General features: G+C 34.0%; 1 protein-coding gene across 4 annotated transcripts in view; it reads right to left on the bottom strand.

Moving 5' to 3' along the window:
- The window catches only part of LOC118745037 (long-chain-fatty-acid--CoA ligase 4), a 66538-nt gene extending 54888 nt beyond the window's left edge, over positions 1-11650 (bottom strand). Inside the window, exons 1-2 of one of the 4 annotated variants that reach the window (XM_036478571.1) lie at positions 11515-11650; positions 10208-10212 (exon numbers count right to left, since the gene is read on the bottom strand). The gene's annotated coding sequence lies outside the window, so the exon portion shown is untranslated. Of the gene's footprint in view, positions 1-10207; positions 10213-10952; positions 11487-11514 lie in introns of those variants that run through there. The other 3 variants (XM_036478567.1, XM_036478568.1, XM_036478569.1) reach the window with 3 other exon arrangements.
- Positions 11651-17302: the final 5652 nt, after the last annotated feature.

Below are 17302 nucleotides of genomic sequence, written 5' to 3'. Positions count from 1 at the left end.
AAAAAACAAAAATAGACATTCAACCGCACCGCAGTCTGCCATCGATGGTAATGGGTAGAAGACCACGCTATTATACACGCTGAAAATCGTATGAGATTAAGGGGAAATGATGTTCAACAGCGCAACACACGTTCCCCTTCGGAGCTGCACTCATTGCTTGCTTGCCACTTCGCCGCAGAAGACACCCCTTTAAATACATAACTAAAGCAAACGTAAAGAAAAAGAGAGCCAAAACAAAATGTGGTGTGTGTTAGGTGCAGTGATGCCACCACGAGGAGAATTCGCCGATTTTGATGGTATTTGAATTTCTGGGGCGAAGCGGGGAGTGGCGTAAATTTTGGGGGAATTCAATATACATACAAACGATTTCTATTAGAACATTCCTATTGAGATTAAAATTGCAACTTGTAATAATAATCTCTCATTACGATATTGCGGATTTAAAATATAACGTAATTGCCTCATACAACCGTTTGGATATCAAAGGCAATGCAATATATAGAGAATTTTTCCAAATTTAGTTTAAAAAAAAAAAAGCTGAAAGCAGAAAAAGGATTGGCATTGATACTATGGAGGCAATTTCACTTAAAAACCAACTTTTTAAAAATAAAACCTCTATTGATTTTAATGCGACTTTTAGACAATAACAAAAATTGCATCGAGAAATATGTGATTCTAACTAATAATCCATCTATGTTCGAAATAAATTAATGAAGATATGCTTTACGAAATATGCTCAGAAGTATTAGTTTTATACATTATTAAAAAAGACTGTCCTTATTATCTCATTAGAATTAATGATATTTCTTGTTTTTTTAATAAAAATTAGATTGAAGTGCTTTAAATACTAAAAGTTATTCTGGGGGAATACAATTGAAAATATGGGTTTTTTTTTAATATTGTGGGAATTAGACTTAAAATAGTTGGCATCCCTGGTTAACATAAGCACCAGCAACCGTAGCATGCAGCAGCATATGTACACTGGCGGTCATTAGAATAGACTCGCCTTACTTTGAAGAGTTTTTGGCTATATTTCCATGGTTTATTTTATGTTTAATATTTTTTATAAAAGCCTGGCTAGCTACACAACAAAGACCACATAAATACCCTTTTCAAACTTTATACAAAAATTATTCGACAAATTTTTAAACTTTTTATTCGGGATTTTTAGAAAAATTTCTGGTATGCAGTTCGGGCTAGCCCATTCAATTTTAGGATAATAAAGTGCAAGTTGCAAGTGGCTAGAAAGTACCGTTGATTTTTGACAATTTTTTTGTTGACGATACTCGGCATTCTCTTCCACATAAAAAAATTTTCGAGCACACTTTATATGGGAAAAAACATGACACCGTCAGAAAAAAAAAATCTTAAAAATCAACGGTATTTTGTAGGCAATTGAAACTTGCACTTTATTATCCTAAAATTAAATTGGCTACAAAACTGCATACCAGAAATGTATTGTATACATGATTATCACGTCATTAGTGTTTGCCAGTGCAGACATTCGTATTAAAACAGTGACAAAAAAAAATGCAAATGCGCTTAAACTCTCCTAATCAACGGGCCTTATGAATAAAAACTGAGTTATTTAATTTATTTGAATAAATCGAAATTATAAGAAAAAGCAATTGCTTACTTTTTATTCATAAGGCTCAATATCTAGTCTACAATTTTAATAATATTAAATAACCAAAAGAAAAATAGGCGAAACTGGTCAAAATCTCACTTAACCTAATCAGCTGACCACAAGGGTATGTTCAACGATACGATACACTTGTGAATAAAAAATTAAATCAACAGCTAAACGTAAACAGAATCTAAAGAAGGTTGGGAATACTTTTTATTGTCCAATGTATACGGCGCTGTTTAAAATTAGAGCTAACGAAGGCCACCTATGACGGTTAAGGTGGTATATTCTTTCAAAAACCATATGACTTGACAGAAGATTTCACGAAACTACGAAACTGCAGGGAACGTACTGATAATAGTCACCTTTATATTGCCGATACTGTATATACAAAATCATAGCAGTCGTGGAGCAGTAAAAATCCAATGGCAGAAATCTGCTCGACCAGTAAACTTATGAAGAAGCACACGTCGATAGTGCTCATCGCAATAGTATCGATAGTCGACGATATTATACAGTACACGCTTGATAATAACGACTACCCATTTCTGCCACGCAAAGTTTCTGGCAATCAAAAAAAAAACGTCCGTTGTTTAGTGGCCAAAAATACCACAAAATCTGTCTTAACATGTCTTTTCACTCGGCCATTCGAGCTAGTTATGAAGTCGCTTTAAGAATGAACTCCTCTATATTTTTGTTTCACAGCCTCCGGTGATCTGCAGCTACGATGTGGACTTGCTGAAATCATGTTAAATGAAATCTGGTCTTGCAAGGAAACTTTTTAGCCGTAGTCCCGGAACTGGAAGCCTGGACAAAACGAATTTATTCAGCTTGATGATACCAGATTTTCAATAGCAATAATGGGCAGATATTAGCCTTTTCAACTTTCGTTCACTTCGCTGGCTACCATGTCATTGCGGGATTGTGGGCAACGAGATCGCCGAAGAGCTATCAAGAGAATGATCTCCTATTATTGTGAAACCGGAACCATTTTCTGGCCGAAGTTGATTTCGTTTGAAACTCTAAATTTTCGAGAAGATAAACTGAAAATGGTTTAAGTCTTTATGTACTTAAGAATAGTAGGGGAACAGAGATAGTCCAGCTGAGTTTATCGGTCACTTTAGCTGCGAACACGTCATTATCTTTACGATTATTAGGCGGATGTAATAAGAAGAGATTATCGACGTATGTTTCTGCGTTTAAAGAACTTTTTATCTCACAGTGGGCGCCCAAATATGTATTTGTTATGTTTAAAATATTCCAAATTTACCTATTATCAACACTAGCCGGCGAGAAATCCCAACTTTGACATTTTAACATCATTTCTTGTGCCGAATTTCCACTAGGCATTGAAATTATGAAAAATATGCGCCATTTGAAAACGCCTTGTGGAAACGAATTTAATTACGATTTTTCTTAACATAAATGCCACAGGTATTTTTTCATGCCCAACTTTGCCATTAAACTTTTTGTCATTAAATACCAAGTGGAACACGGCATTAATAAAAAATATCCGCTGAATCCGAATATGAAGTAAAAAAATTTATAAAAAAGTATAAGTTTTCCAGACTTAGACGAATTTCAGATCTCAAGAAATTTGGCCATATCTAAAAAAGTATTCTAACCTCTTATATTTCGCCTTCGTAAAAGATCGCAGATGAACGTACCTAAAGCTCGTAACTTATTTTTTTTCTATTATAAATTTTTTTTCTCTGTGTGGTTTTAAATTAGAGCGAGTGCGGTTTTTTGTCTATATATTCGAATACATACATATGTATGTTACGAAAAATATCTCATAAATTGCAATTGATATACGGCAATCGCTGAAACGCAATCAGAAAAAAAATATAAATGAATGTTCATCTGTAGTCATAACAAAAAATGCAATAAAAAGAATGGATTTGAAAGTGCGCATTTAATAGTGGTGTGCACGAAAGTGTAAGTATGAACATACACTGGCGGTCACGCATAAGTTACTACCATTTTTAAATGGGGTAGAATTTCGTAAGTTAATAAAAAAATAAATTTTTTTTTATATTATTCTTACTATAACAAAAACTATATAAATAAAAAGTTAAAACAATGTATCACTTTTTACTTTTAGTATAAAAAGCACATACCTCTGATTGATTTTTAATCATTTTCTTCTTACGATGTTGCGCATTGTCTCCCATATAAAAAGCATGTGTTACATGGACAAAATCGCGCAAGACCGTCGCGAAAAAATTCTCAATAATCAACAAGAATTTCGAGCCTCTTCCAACTTGCCCATTATTTTACTTATATTGAATGGGCTATAAAACTGCATACCCAAAATTTGACTTGAGTTAGAAAGTCACATGATAGAGCGAAAACGATGTAAATAAATTGCAGCCAAGTTGAATTGTAGCTCGATAAATACACCTACATACATACACACATACAGTCAGTGTCAAATGTAAGTGTACATCGTATTCTAATTATTTTCACGAATTTGGCGAATTTCAAAAATGTTCATCAAAACTTTTTATTCAGAATTTTTAAAAATTCAATTCAATTTTAGTACAACAAAGTGCAAGTTTCATGTCGCTAAAAATTACCGTTGATTTTTTTAATTTTTTTTTGTGGGGGTCTAGATTTTGATCATGCGTTCTTCTTCTTCTTCTTATTTGGCGCTGTAACCGCCTAAGCGATTTTGGCCAAGAACAGCAAAGCACGCCAGTCGTTTCTCTTCTGTCCCAACTGACGCCAATTGGAAACGCCAAGTTATATGGAAGAAAATACGCAACACCCCACACAAAAAAATCTAAAAAATCAAGGGTAATTTTTAGTGATTGAAGCTTGCACTAAAATTTAATGGGCTACAAAACTACATACTCGAAAATTTTCTAAAAGTACTGAATAAAAAGTTTAAAATTTTAAATACAATTTTTGGATTTTTATGAATAGTTATAAAAACCGTAAAACTTTGATTTATATTGTTTATATTACAGAATGAACTATCTTTTAATAAAAAATGTATGAATAAAAAGGCTTGATGTTTTGATAAAAAATTTATAAATATTTGTGAAAGTGTGAAACTTTGATTTGTATGATTTATGTATAGAATGAACTCAATTTTCATAAAAATTATTGAAAAAATTTTTTCATTCAAATAATTGTAAATATTAGATATTTTAGGGCAGTGTATACCAAATTTTTACTCTGACTGTATGAATGTATGTATGAAGATTTCGCACTCGCTTACCCAGAGTTGTTATTAGCGAGATGGAATCCTCCCCATTGAATAAAATCCTCACACGAGTATGTAAATTACTAATACGCACTGTGCTTTTCAAACAATCGCTTAAGCAAAATACGTATGGACATATGTATATGTATGCAAGTATGTATATTTCTAACTACAGAGAAAGTTCAATATTTAATTCGCTTAAAACTTGTTTGGGATATTACACAGAGTAAACTCTTAATTATTGGAAACCATTACGCGATGCTAAATATATGTATGTACATATAATACGATGACCTTTGCGAAAGCCATATACAATACATTTACTTTTATGGATATTTATGTACGTTTGCATGAAAGTCGTTTATTGCGTCGATACAAAAGTAAACAAACTCAAGTGAATTGCAAACACGAGCATGCTATCGATAAACGTGTATAAATAACCTGTCGCTATCGAGTGTAAGCACACAGTATGTACACAAGTGTGTTTGTATGGTTGCACATATGTGTGTACATTAGGGTGGTCTAAGTGTGGTAAAGTGGGTGGTAAAGTCGGAAATTTAACGCTCTCACCCGCTAGGATTGTTCAATATCGAAAAAAAAATATATATATATATGACAGAAATACAGTCGGAGGTTTGCATTGCACTATTAGAAAAAGTTTTTGTTTGTCGATTGAAAAATATATGTACATATATACACGCGATCTTTTCTTTTTTATTTAGATAATGTTTATAATTTTTTTTCATAAAAGTCCACATTTAAAACTTTGGGCAAAAATTATAAAAACCCTGCGAAGCTTCATCTAAACTTTCAACTTTTTGTTCATTTACATCAATATATTCGACAATTTTTTTTTGCCGGGAAAGCTGCGTAATACAGTGAAAAAAAACTATCGAAAATCAACGCGATTTTGTAGCAACTCAAAACTTGCACTTTATTACACTAAAATTTAATGCATGCTCACTTTCTATTCATTATTATCATGTATTTGGAATTTTTTTTCTAAGGGAAGCTGCGTAATAGTCAAAAAAAAAAACATATTAAATTTCAGCGCGATTTTTTAGCAACTCAAAACTTGCACTTTATTATACTCAAATTTAATGGGCTATTAAGCTGTATATCAAAAAATTTTACGCATTTCTTTGCGTGCAAAAAAAATTTCGAATATAGTAGTATTAATGAATAAAAAGTTGAAAATTTAGATGAAACTTTGCAAAAGTTTGAAATGTTGCTGTTGTTGTTGTTATTGTAGCAGCGTACAAGAGACACTGGAGTGGCAGTAAAGCACTAATTTTTAAGCAAAAAACAAAACTGACTTTAATTCTCATATAAAAATTTAAGGCTACCTTTAATTTCTTCATGATCCAATGATCGGATCTAAACCAAATTAGTATGGGACCACCTCTGAGGTTCCACATTTTCCTTTCAAAAAAAAAAAAAAGAATTTTAGAAATTGGTTAAAGTGGTCCAAAGTTATGCGGTAACATAAAAAAAATTATTCCGACGAATTGATAACCTCCTCCTCTTTTTGAAATCGGTTAAAAAATATGTAAATTCTTTGGATACAGAACATTAAATTCCGACTTTATTTTTCCCACATTTATTTTTGGATCATACTAATGTACATAACGCTAGCTTTGAGGGAAAAGTTGCCAAGTCCACTATTTTTGAAAAATCATATTTTGAAATTAAAAATGCAAAATGCAGGAATAAATGTGGTGAGAAAATTCCTTTCCAACAATACCTCATAAGTCTGAATCGGTAAAGTTTAGGCCGGGTTATTAAAATTTTTTTAAACCAGTCTTTGAAAAAAGTTCAAAAACAGCATCAAAAATCTCATTATTGTGATTCCGTTTAACTTTTTTTAATATTTTTATGCAAATTTTTTAATCTTAAACTGTTTTGTCATCTAAGGTGATTTTTTGCTAAGAATAGTTTTTTTTGTACGGGGAGTGATGCAGTCTAATGTATATATGTTTACCATAAAGCCGTTTGCGCAAATTCGTTCTCAGATAAACACGTAAAACTGAGTGCAAGAACCAAAAAATCAAATAAAGGCCAAGTTGACTCCAGACTTGGTCCGCTCTCATTTTGTACTTTGGTATACATACCAGTGATGGAAAAGTACGCACAATTGTGCTTTTCTACATTTTTTTACCTCATTCAGCACTTTAAGCACAATCGGCAGATTTGGCAATAATAATCGGCAATTGACTATAAGGTGATTCTGGCCAAAATGTATTTAATTTCTATCAACCTTAGTTCAAAATATGTAGGTACAAAGTTTATGTGTGATTAAATAAGCAAGAAGTTTAAATTGAAAATTCTCTTGTGAAATCAGAAGCGATGTAGAGAAAATTTAATTTTTTACTTATTCAAGTTGTTTTGTAGATATTTTACGTTGAATAAACCAAATTTGCCAAATTTTCTTTACGGTCAGCAAATAACATTTTTACGGTTTTGAGAGGTTTCCGCTTCCTATCCGAGTAGATTTATTCCGGTTTTTAGAAAAAGTGTGTCTTAAAACCATTTTTTCATTCACGTTCTGCTACTTTAAATACCGTGGAGAGACGAAAATCGATGGTGTTTCGCATAATCTATCAGTCTGCCAAACACCTTTTCACCTTTAGGTAGCGGTATGTAACATATTAAGGGTATTCTCGAAGTCTTGCAAAGCCTTTGCAAGGTGCATGTAATGCAGTCAGAAAAAAATATTAAAAAATCAACGCGAACTTAAGACTTGCACGTTATAACCCTAGAATTTAATAGGCTATTAAACTGCATACTCGAAAAAATTCTAAAAAATCTGAACAAAAAGTTGAAAATCCAGCTGAAACTTTGCAATTTTTCATAATTTATAACCAAGTTTGAAATCTGGATTTATGTGGTGGTTGTTATAGAATGAGCTAGACTTTTATGTAAAAATAATAAACTTTAAATAAACAAAAGAAAAATAGCCAAAGTTGATCAAAATGTTGCTGGCTTAATTAGCTGATCACAAGTGTATGTACATTAGGATCGTCCCAAAAGAGTTAAGTATTTTTTTAGGTATTGAACAATCGTAGGTGGTGAGAGCATAAAAATTCCGACTTTACTTTTTCACATATGTATGGTGGTACTTTTTGGATCACCCTAATATTCATACACTTAACAGAAGAAGTGTGCATACATCATATCTTTTTTAAATATTCACAAAATTATGCAAGCTAAAATTTGTTTATTTTTTACAACAATATATATATATACGTATATATACATATATATGTATATACATAAATATACACACATATACATAAATATACACACATGTATGTACATATGTATATACATATGTTAAACTTTGTTCCATATGTAGAAGCAAAAAAATTTTGAAAAAGGAATTTAAAAATAGTAAAAATTGTAAGCGATTATTTATGCGCTTGCACTTATTTACTAAAATTTCTGCATACCCAAAACTGTTATAAAATCCCCCCTAAACGAAAGAGGATTGACGCTGCTTTATGAAAAATCACACTTCCCCCCCCAACCCCTCCCACAGACTTCTGTGGAGCTGTTTGAAAATAGGGGAATTTTAGATTTTTGGCAAGGAAAAAACAAAGTTAAACTTGCGTCCGAAGAAGGGGGGCTGAACACCTTTTGCAGAGAACACCTTTCTGCGTAGGCGGCCTTGGGCCGCGCTTAGGGATTATAACCCTTGCTACGTAGAATTCTCCTTCTTGTGTGACACAACTGGGGCTACCGCCCCAGTGATGTAACCTTGGGAAAGGATGAGGTAACTAGAATTCCCTTTCTGTGTGGTAAACCTGGGCTGCCGCCCCAGTGATGTCTATTTTGGTGTTTTATAAAAATATCTTGTATATAAAAATGCATATACAAATTTATAACAAAAATTTGCAACAAATACCATATTTCCAACCGACATTATTGTTAAATTAGTGCACATATTTAGTAAATTAAATTTTTGTAATAAAGCGTGAACTGTTGTCTACAAGTGTGTGTAAAAGTTTTTTGATTCGATGCACGCGTTTGGGCACAGCAACCCAAAATCATTGTACAAATTCATAAACAGTACCCAAAGCATGAACCGTATTTTTATAAAAAATTAAAAAAAAACTAAATTTAGTCTGTAAAACATTGTAAATATTAAAACAAAAACCATTCATCCAATTTTGACCGCCAGTGTAGATACATACATACTAAAGTCACTCGCAGAAGTATTCCTGGGTTGGCTTTCCAAAACGGAACCAATCGAGATTTCAGCGAAAGTATATGGAATTTAGTCATGAAACTTGGTCAGGATGTTGGGGGAGGCTTTCTCTACATGAATGTATCACTCTCACAAAGTAGTTGCTAATAGTATTTAAGCAGATTGTTGTTAAATAATCTTCACTACCACCCCCAACTTTTTGTACAAAATGCCACTTACCAATTGTATTTTGGTTGATATACAATATCGTCAATGTTCACGTGCGTATTTGATACTTTTAATATATATATATTCATCAATTAATTAACTAAAACGCGTTTATAAATCCGCTCACTCGTTTTTGCACTTTTCACAAACAAACGGAAATAACAATGGCCGACAGTAACAGCAAATGTGTGCTGCCATACTTCTCGAAGCTATAAAATACAACTATAAACCATATCATTTTTTTTATTATAAAATCGATACTTCGATAAATCATGAAAATTTTTAATAAAAAATTGCGCGATTTTTTATTACAAATTTTCGCCTGCGGCGCTTTTTATTATAAAATCGATACTTCGATAAATAATGAAAATTTTTAATAAAAAATCGTCCGATTTTTTATTACAAATTTTCGCCTGCGGCGCTTTTTGTTATAAAATCGATACTTCGATAAATAATGAAAATTTTTAATAAAAAATCGCGCGATTTTTTATGAAAATTTTTCGACCGCGGCGCTTTTTATTATAAAATCGATCCTGTGATAAATTATGAAAATTTTTAATTAAAAATTTTCGCCTGCGCCGTATGTGCATTTTTTCATTGTTTCCGTTTTGTTTTTTTTGCATTTTTTAGTATGTATGGCAGCACCGGCATTTCAGTTCAATTAGTGTACAAGGGAAAAAGTGAGGTTGAATTCGGTATTTTTTGCAACTTTAAATGCGAATTACTTAAAAACTATAAGCCGCCGGAGGGTGGGGTCTTCAGATTTAGAATCTGCAAAAGCTCCTCTATACTCCCTAATATTTTGTTTTTTCCAACGCCTGGATCCGTTTTGGAAAATTTTCCCGTTTTTATTTAAATTATAGCTCATTCTAAACATTTTTACAAATCAAACATTATTACAATTGTAGTGTAAACAAGAACTGCATATTATGTATAATTGGCAATCTGCATTTACCTGTGCTAAATAGCATTAATTTACGTTGTTTGCATGAAAAATGGAATAGCGTGACGTCGCATCACAAGTTGTTTTTGATTGTGGTGTTGTTGTAGCCGTCACACATACATTGTTTTTGTACAAATTTTGTATTGTCGCCGAAGTGGTAGTTGCGGCGAATTTGCGTTAATTTTGTTTGTTGTTTTGTGGTACGTTGTTATTGGTATAATTGTCGGAATTTTTTCAGACAATAGGAAGGCAACAAAAAATAGAAAGGGGAAAATTTTAATTATAGACAACAATGCGTTTTCACCTAAATTTAGATTACAGCAAAAATTAAAATTAGGAAAGTTTATATGCGTATTTCTTGAATTTCTTTTGGTATCAACGCCAAAGGCACGCTGCACAAGCACGCCCAGATGCAAAAGAAGAGAATTACACGTCTTGCGCCGCACCGTTATGTAAAACACATTTCTTGCACTGCACATTATGTACAATTTTCTTTTTTATACATTAATATAAACTGAATTTTCACACTTATTTCCATACTATTCAAACAACGCTTTGTTGCCGTGATACGTACTAAATCTCGCTCCCCAATTTCCCTACAATCAACCATTATTATTGGACGAGGCCGCGCAGACAGCCAACATAAAATTGGAAAAAAAAAGGTCGAGGGCTAACATGCGCCAGACGGTCACACCACGTTTTTGTCTACAATAATTGCCATGTCTCACTGCGTAGCCACTATTCTCTTACTACTTACTCAAAAACACGCACGCACGCCCGTTCTATATTCTGAAGTCAATTTCACTCCAACTAATCACTTGAAATTAACTTGATTCCTATTTTATTTTCACAAAAGTAAATAACTAAATTTTTAATAGGCGTACGCTCTTAAAACAATATTTTCAAAGACGTAAACATCAATCACTCTCGGCCACGTTAGTTTTACTTCTGAATCATTTCATTTGCTGCCTCCATATCATTGTATGCTTTTCATCGTCAAACGCTATCGTTGACGAAGTCATCGTCGTCGTCGAAGTCGACGGCGCTGCACTTTCCCCTGCGCATTCAGACAACTACCCTTCACACACAAATCAGTTGACAACATTTCCGCTGTCGACGTCCCTGCTCAACGACTTTGTTGTTCTTGCTATTCCCTCACTTTCTCCTTTGATTGCATTTTCATGATTTTTTTGTTTTCATATGTATTTTTTCGCTGTCAGCGCTCTTCTGCGGGCACGTCATCAAAACGAGGCGCCGCAAAAGCCAAAGCCATAAATACATGGCATACAAAACATAATCTAATATTTATGCCCGCCCACCTTTTGTTATGATGGAGTCCTTTTTAAGCGTTGTATTTGCATTTAATGATTTTTAATTAATATTTAAACACAATTTTATCACTTTTCCACAGACTGCAAAAGAAAAACGTCAGACCGGATCGCAATTTCTAGTTTTTTGAAACTTCAGCGTCTCAGCTTCGCGAATGTTGCCAGACTCTATCGAAATTGTTTATATGTAAGTATGTAGCATGATTCAATAATACAAGGTTCGATAAACTGACAGTTGTCTCTCTCGCACCGCTCCCTTAGCAGTGGCACCGTGTTGCTTCTTTGCAAATTTACATGGAAACAGTGTAGCTTTGGTGTGAAATAAAAGTATAAGCTTTTGTGCAATATGGTTATTTGTATATGCATATGAAGCATATTTAACTGATGAAAACGTAAGCATTGGATGTTTACATCAATCTCATAGTAGTCTTATTTTATTTTTGAGGCATTTCGCAGTTTTTATACGGCTAAATAGCATATAAATTACGTAATTCACGTAGATATATCAATATTACGTTCAACATTTCGTTTAAAATTCCAGATTTCCTGCAAATACATTAGAATTTACGAAAGGAATTTCACTATTAATTGCCTACTTTTAGTACTTTTCTACTACCATTTTCGCAACAAGGGATTGCATTCTTGCCCTTTCTCTGTCCTTCGTAAATGCAACCTTTTGTAAGGGAGTGTCAAACCGCAGCTGTCAATAATTATCTAACCTTGTATTATTGAATCATGAGTATGTAGCATGAACCAACTAACAAGATCACGCAATCGGAAAAGAATGAAAAAAGTAAATTTCTGAGCGTTTTTGACACCTGCCTAAAAATGAAAACAAACAAAGAAAACGAAAAAGGCGCGGTTATTGAGTGCGATTAGATTTGTATTTGTTATTATAGAATATAAAAAGTGAAACTTGATGACAATTAGCAAAAAAAGTTCATAAAATATGGTTTTAATGATTGAGAGTGTTTTACAGTCGCATATTACCGGCACCGGCCGATTTTTCAATGCCAACGTTCTGACCACAAATGTGCACCCACTTTTCACGCAAATTTACGCCTCTTGGCAAATCAAACAGACGCACAAGCTTGTTCCAATCACAAAGCACTTCATATTATATCATAAATTTGTAATAAATCAAAATTTCTAATTAAAACCGCTGCATAAATCACATAAAATCGCTAAAATATCACTACGAAGAGGTAGAAGACGATGTAAACAGAACCAAAAAACATCAAAAACGCTACGAAAACTTTTTTCTGAAAATCGATTACAAATACAACGATGGCGGATTACGTGATCTGCAGTCGTTGGTTCATGAGTATGTAGGGACACGAATTTCGATACGATACGATACCATATCGATACTTTTGGCATTCGATGCCAATATTTTCTACTCGATAGTTTTAAAACGATATATCGATACTTTCTGTTCGATATCGTGTCCCTATAAGTATGTTTAGATTTCGTTGTCTTGGATTACGTGTTCTTTTGTTGCTGAAATTACAATGTCCTGCTGTCCAGTGACGTTGTTTTAATATCGCAAATATATTTAATTTGGCTTCCTCAATTTACAGGCTAACCTAATATTCGCGGCTTGCGTTTTGGAACGCACGCCGTCGAATTTGTTTTTTTTAGCGTCACCCGAAATTGGCATGCGTGCGTTTGCATTCGATTTCATTGAGCGAAACGTCAAATCAAAATGTCACTCAGGACAAGAATTCAATTCAGTCCAATTTCGGTTAGTCCCGCACAATTTGTGTGTAGAATTCTATTTATATTCTTATGGACGCTCACACAGCTGTCAAAACTTGTCGTTGACATGGAAATGCATATTATACATTTTAAATTAGTTTTTATTCTATAATTCTGAAAGATATTTTAATTATCCGAGCCCGCATTGAACTTTATAGCTTTACAGGCTAACCCAATATTCGCGACTTGCGTTTTGGTACGCACGCCGTAGAATTTTTTTCTTGCGTCACCCGAAATTGGCTTGCGTGCATTTGCATTTGATTTCATTGAGCGAAACGTCAAATCAAAATGTCACGCAGAACAAAAATTGGAAATTGAGTTAGCTTCATACGCACGCCGTTCTATTTCGGTTGGTCCCCGTTGTATGTGCATGAGAAATTTTTGACAGTAAATTGGTGGCGTGGGTTAATATTAGGTTAGCCTGTTAGCATGAACCAAAAATACAAGAAAAAAGTTTGCGAAAGCGGGTTCGTCAGCTGAGCGTTTGTTTACATCACAAGCACCACTATTTTACACTTTTATTTAAGTAAAGAGTTAATTCAACATGACAACACATTTTCAAGCATTTTTTTGCATCATTTTACCTAAATTGTGCGCTTAAAGTGGCTGACAATAATTTTGGTTAATTTTGGTTTTCGTTGATTTCTTTGCTTTGTTTACTTTTCGCTGGTTTTCCAGTGAAACAAGATGGCGTAGAACCCGCTAAAAAAATCGACTTTTTTCACTCTCTTGTTCTTACGTGATCTTGTGTCTTTCGTTCGTGGCCTGTTAGCCTATAAGAAAAAACGGCCTTCATACAGACCACCTGGCAACGTTGTTGCTCCGAACTGTACACAACAAAACAAAATTTATGTATGTATGTAGAATGTCTGTACAACAACAACGCCAACAAAAAAAACTTGTATATTTTTTATATTCGCAGTCTGTCATTTCTGAAAAGTGGCGTGATTCTGCCGCAAGCAGAGCGCATGCTTATTGGCGGAGTGAATGAGACAAAAGTTGTTTATTAATATGCTTGCGTTGTTGCCAGATTTTTATAGAAACTGCTCAAAGCAGCCAGATATGCAACCATAAGGGTCGCTGCATATTTGCCATTCGAGCATAGTTGCTTCAAAGTTATCATGACGCAACGTTAAAATGGCGATTACACTGATGCACACCGTGTTGTGATGTTTCAATTGTTTATTATGGCAACTGAATTTTCTAGGCCAACTACACTACGCATCGCAGGTACTTTCGTCGCGATGCGCAGACCGTCTCATCGTGTATTTGGTCGTTCCGTACGGTTCCGTAGCGCTGGTAAATGAATGTATATCGTCGCCAGGGTAAAAGATTGTCGTAAGCGCCATTTTGACGATTTTTAGTTCTAGATGCAGTTATATATTTTGAAATAAAGTCTTTCGATTGGTGTTATCAGTTTTTAGATATCTCCTTTAGTTTCCGAGATATTGAGTAAAAAGTGTCGTTAATTTGGTAGAAATGTTGATCACATTTTGTCGTATTTCATACAAAATGGCTGCCGAATTGTGGACAAATGACGCTTACGAAAAAATTTTACCAAAGAAAATCCTTCATAAACTCAAAACGAATTAGCAATAAACATTAAAAATTAAATAATTTAAGAACTTTATGAATTAGTAACATTTTCTGAGACTTTGGAGAAAATCTATATTCGCATTTTTGAGAAATTGCATTCCAAACTTCAATCGCGAATTCCCACAACCTGCCGAAATTAACATACGACAATCTTTTACCCAGGCCAAACCCGATCTTAGGACAGGTCTACCTAGATCGAATATATCCGTCCAATGTGGAAACAAGTTGGACGCAACAATATTTTGGACTGCGTACCTGGAGTTGGACTGATAAGGGTTATTTTTTTGAAGTGAGGCATAAGGCCCCCTACGCGGAAAGGTGTTCTGCGCAAAAATACTGTGGCCCCTTATCAACGCAAAACTAGTTCGTCCTAAGATCGGGTTTGGCCGGTAACATATATACAAACAGATATAGATGGAGGAAAAAATAATTGCTTACTGTTTTATAAAAGAAAAACGGAAAAATGAAAGAAAGAAATATTTGTTCAACAACAATTTCATTAGGAAATAAACAAAAATTCTTTACTATAATAAAAATTCATAAAAAAAAAAATATTTTTTTGAAACATTAAAATCTAAAGATTTTGTAAAAAATAAAACCAGCCAAAGAATAACTAAATAAAAAAATACCCTGAGCCAGAAGAGGACTCGAACCCGGATCTCTCAAGCGGCAGTCTGATGCCTGGCCACTCGGCTATTGCCACTCTTGGAGCGGCGCGAGCAAAAGGCACATATAGATTCTATCAGTTGACTGTCTGTGTTTGTTTAAACCACACAATTTTGGTGAACTTTTTGCGAATCTCTCCTACTGAATATCCAATTCATCTCAAGTCACTAAATTTGAGACTAGCAAACTGAGACTGAATTACTGAATGACAGGGTAAATATTATTACCATTTATTTAGGGTTTTAGGGTTGAATTCTTCGTGAAATTGTTAAAAAACCTTTCACTTTTTTAATTGTGAAGATCTTATCACTGGACTTATACCAAACGACAGAGAAATTGTTTGAAATTGATAAATTTTGAAGTGAATATTAGGTCTGTCCGATAAGTTAAGATGTTATTTAAAGTCCAGTTTTAACCTTAGAGGAGTTTAGTTCAGAAAGTATAAGACTCAAAAAACAGTTCAGAACAATTTCGTGCAAGAAAAACCCTCAGCTAACGCTTTTTCCTACACTAAGGTACTCTAGTGCACTCAACGAACAGACCCAGAAAACATTTAGGTTTGAGCTCAACTTGAGGTTAAGTTGAGAACTAAGCTATTTCACAAATCTCCAACGTTGCTTCTCAACAGTACCTCAAGTGGAGGATCATAGCGTTCTCAACAAAAAGGGAACTTTTCTTTGTATGAAAAAAGGATTGTTTGTCAAGTTGAGAAAATGCTAGTTCTCATCTTGAACTCCAATTACTCCTTTTGTATTATGTAGTTAACCAATATCGTATTACAATACCTCACTTCACAGTATACAGTCCGACAGTCCACTTTATTCACTTCGCGTTTTGAAGGTTATTTACTTTTTAACCGACTTCCAAAAAAGGACGAGGTTATCAGTTCGTCGGAATATTTTTTTTTTTTTTATGTATGTTACCGGATAACTTTGGACCACGTCAACTGATTTTGATAATTCTTTTTGCATCGGAAAGGTAGTGTCTCAGAGGTGGTCCTATACTAATCTAAGATCCGATCCGATCCGATCATTGGATCATGAAACATATAGAGATATATATATATATAAATATTTTTTAAGCCGGTTTTTTTTGCTAAAAATTACTTGTTGTTGGTAATTTTCCTCTTTATATAGCTTTCGTTTTTCACTTGATAATTAAAAATTCGTTTCTCTATCAATTTTTACGTATCTGCGCATCGGCTAGAGATGAGTTGGAGAATGATGTCGGATATCAACTTGAGAATTATAAATTTCTCCAAGGTAGGAGCACTAACAGCTCAGTTATGCATACTTGGCGTTGCATGAGAGTTGTCACATAAGAAATCTGTTAAATGAGTTTTGCGTGTAAGCGGTTACCCGGGAATGTAACTGAGCTAGAACATGTGTGCGGGCATGTAAAAGTAAATGAAATAAAACTCATTTTCAGTGGAATATGCATACTGATGCACACTAAAGTGGATTTGGCAGTGGTAGACTATCTCACTTGTCAATATTTGTCAGTTGTGGAGTTCGGGAAGTGATCCCACTAGTTTAACCGGTGAAACCAGCAGACAAAGGGGAATTTCATAACCGATAATATTCCTCTCCCCAGTAGCGAAGCCACTTGAGATTACTCTTAATGTGTCACCTAACCCCTCGAAGCAACAGCACCACCCCGAACTTACCGCCATAAACATTCCGATGACTCAGGGCCTTAATAGTAACCGCCCCTGTGAGAGAACCATTCTCGTAGCTTTTGACTCGTGAAAGGTTGTTGT

This window comes from Rhagoletis pomonella, unplaced genomic scaffold (assembly GCF_013731165.1).
Source record: "Rhagoletis pomonella isolate Grant_MI unplaced genomic scaffold, Rhpom_1.0 Rhpom_scaffold_00008, whole genome shotgun sequence".
Lineage (NCBI taxonomy): Eukaryota > Metazoa > Arthropoda > Insecta > Diptera > Tephritidae > Rhagoletis > Rhagoletis pomonella.
Note: the sequence above shows the minus strand (reverse complement) of the source record. Positions and strands in the feature narration are given on the sequence as shown.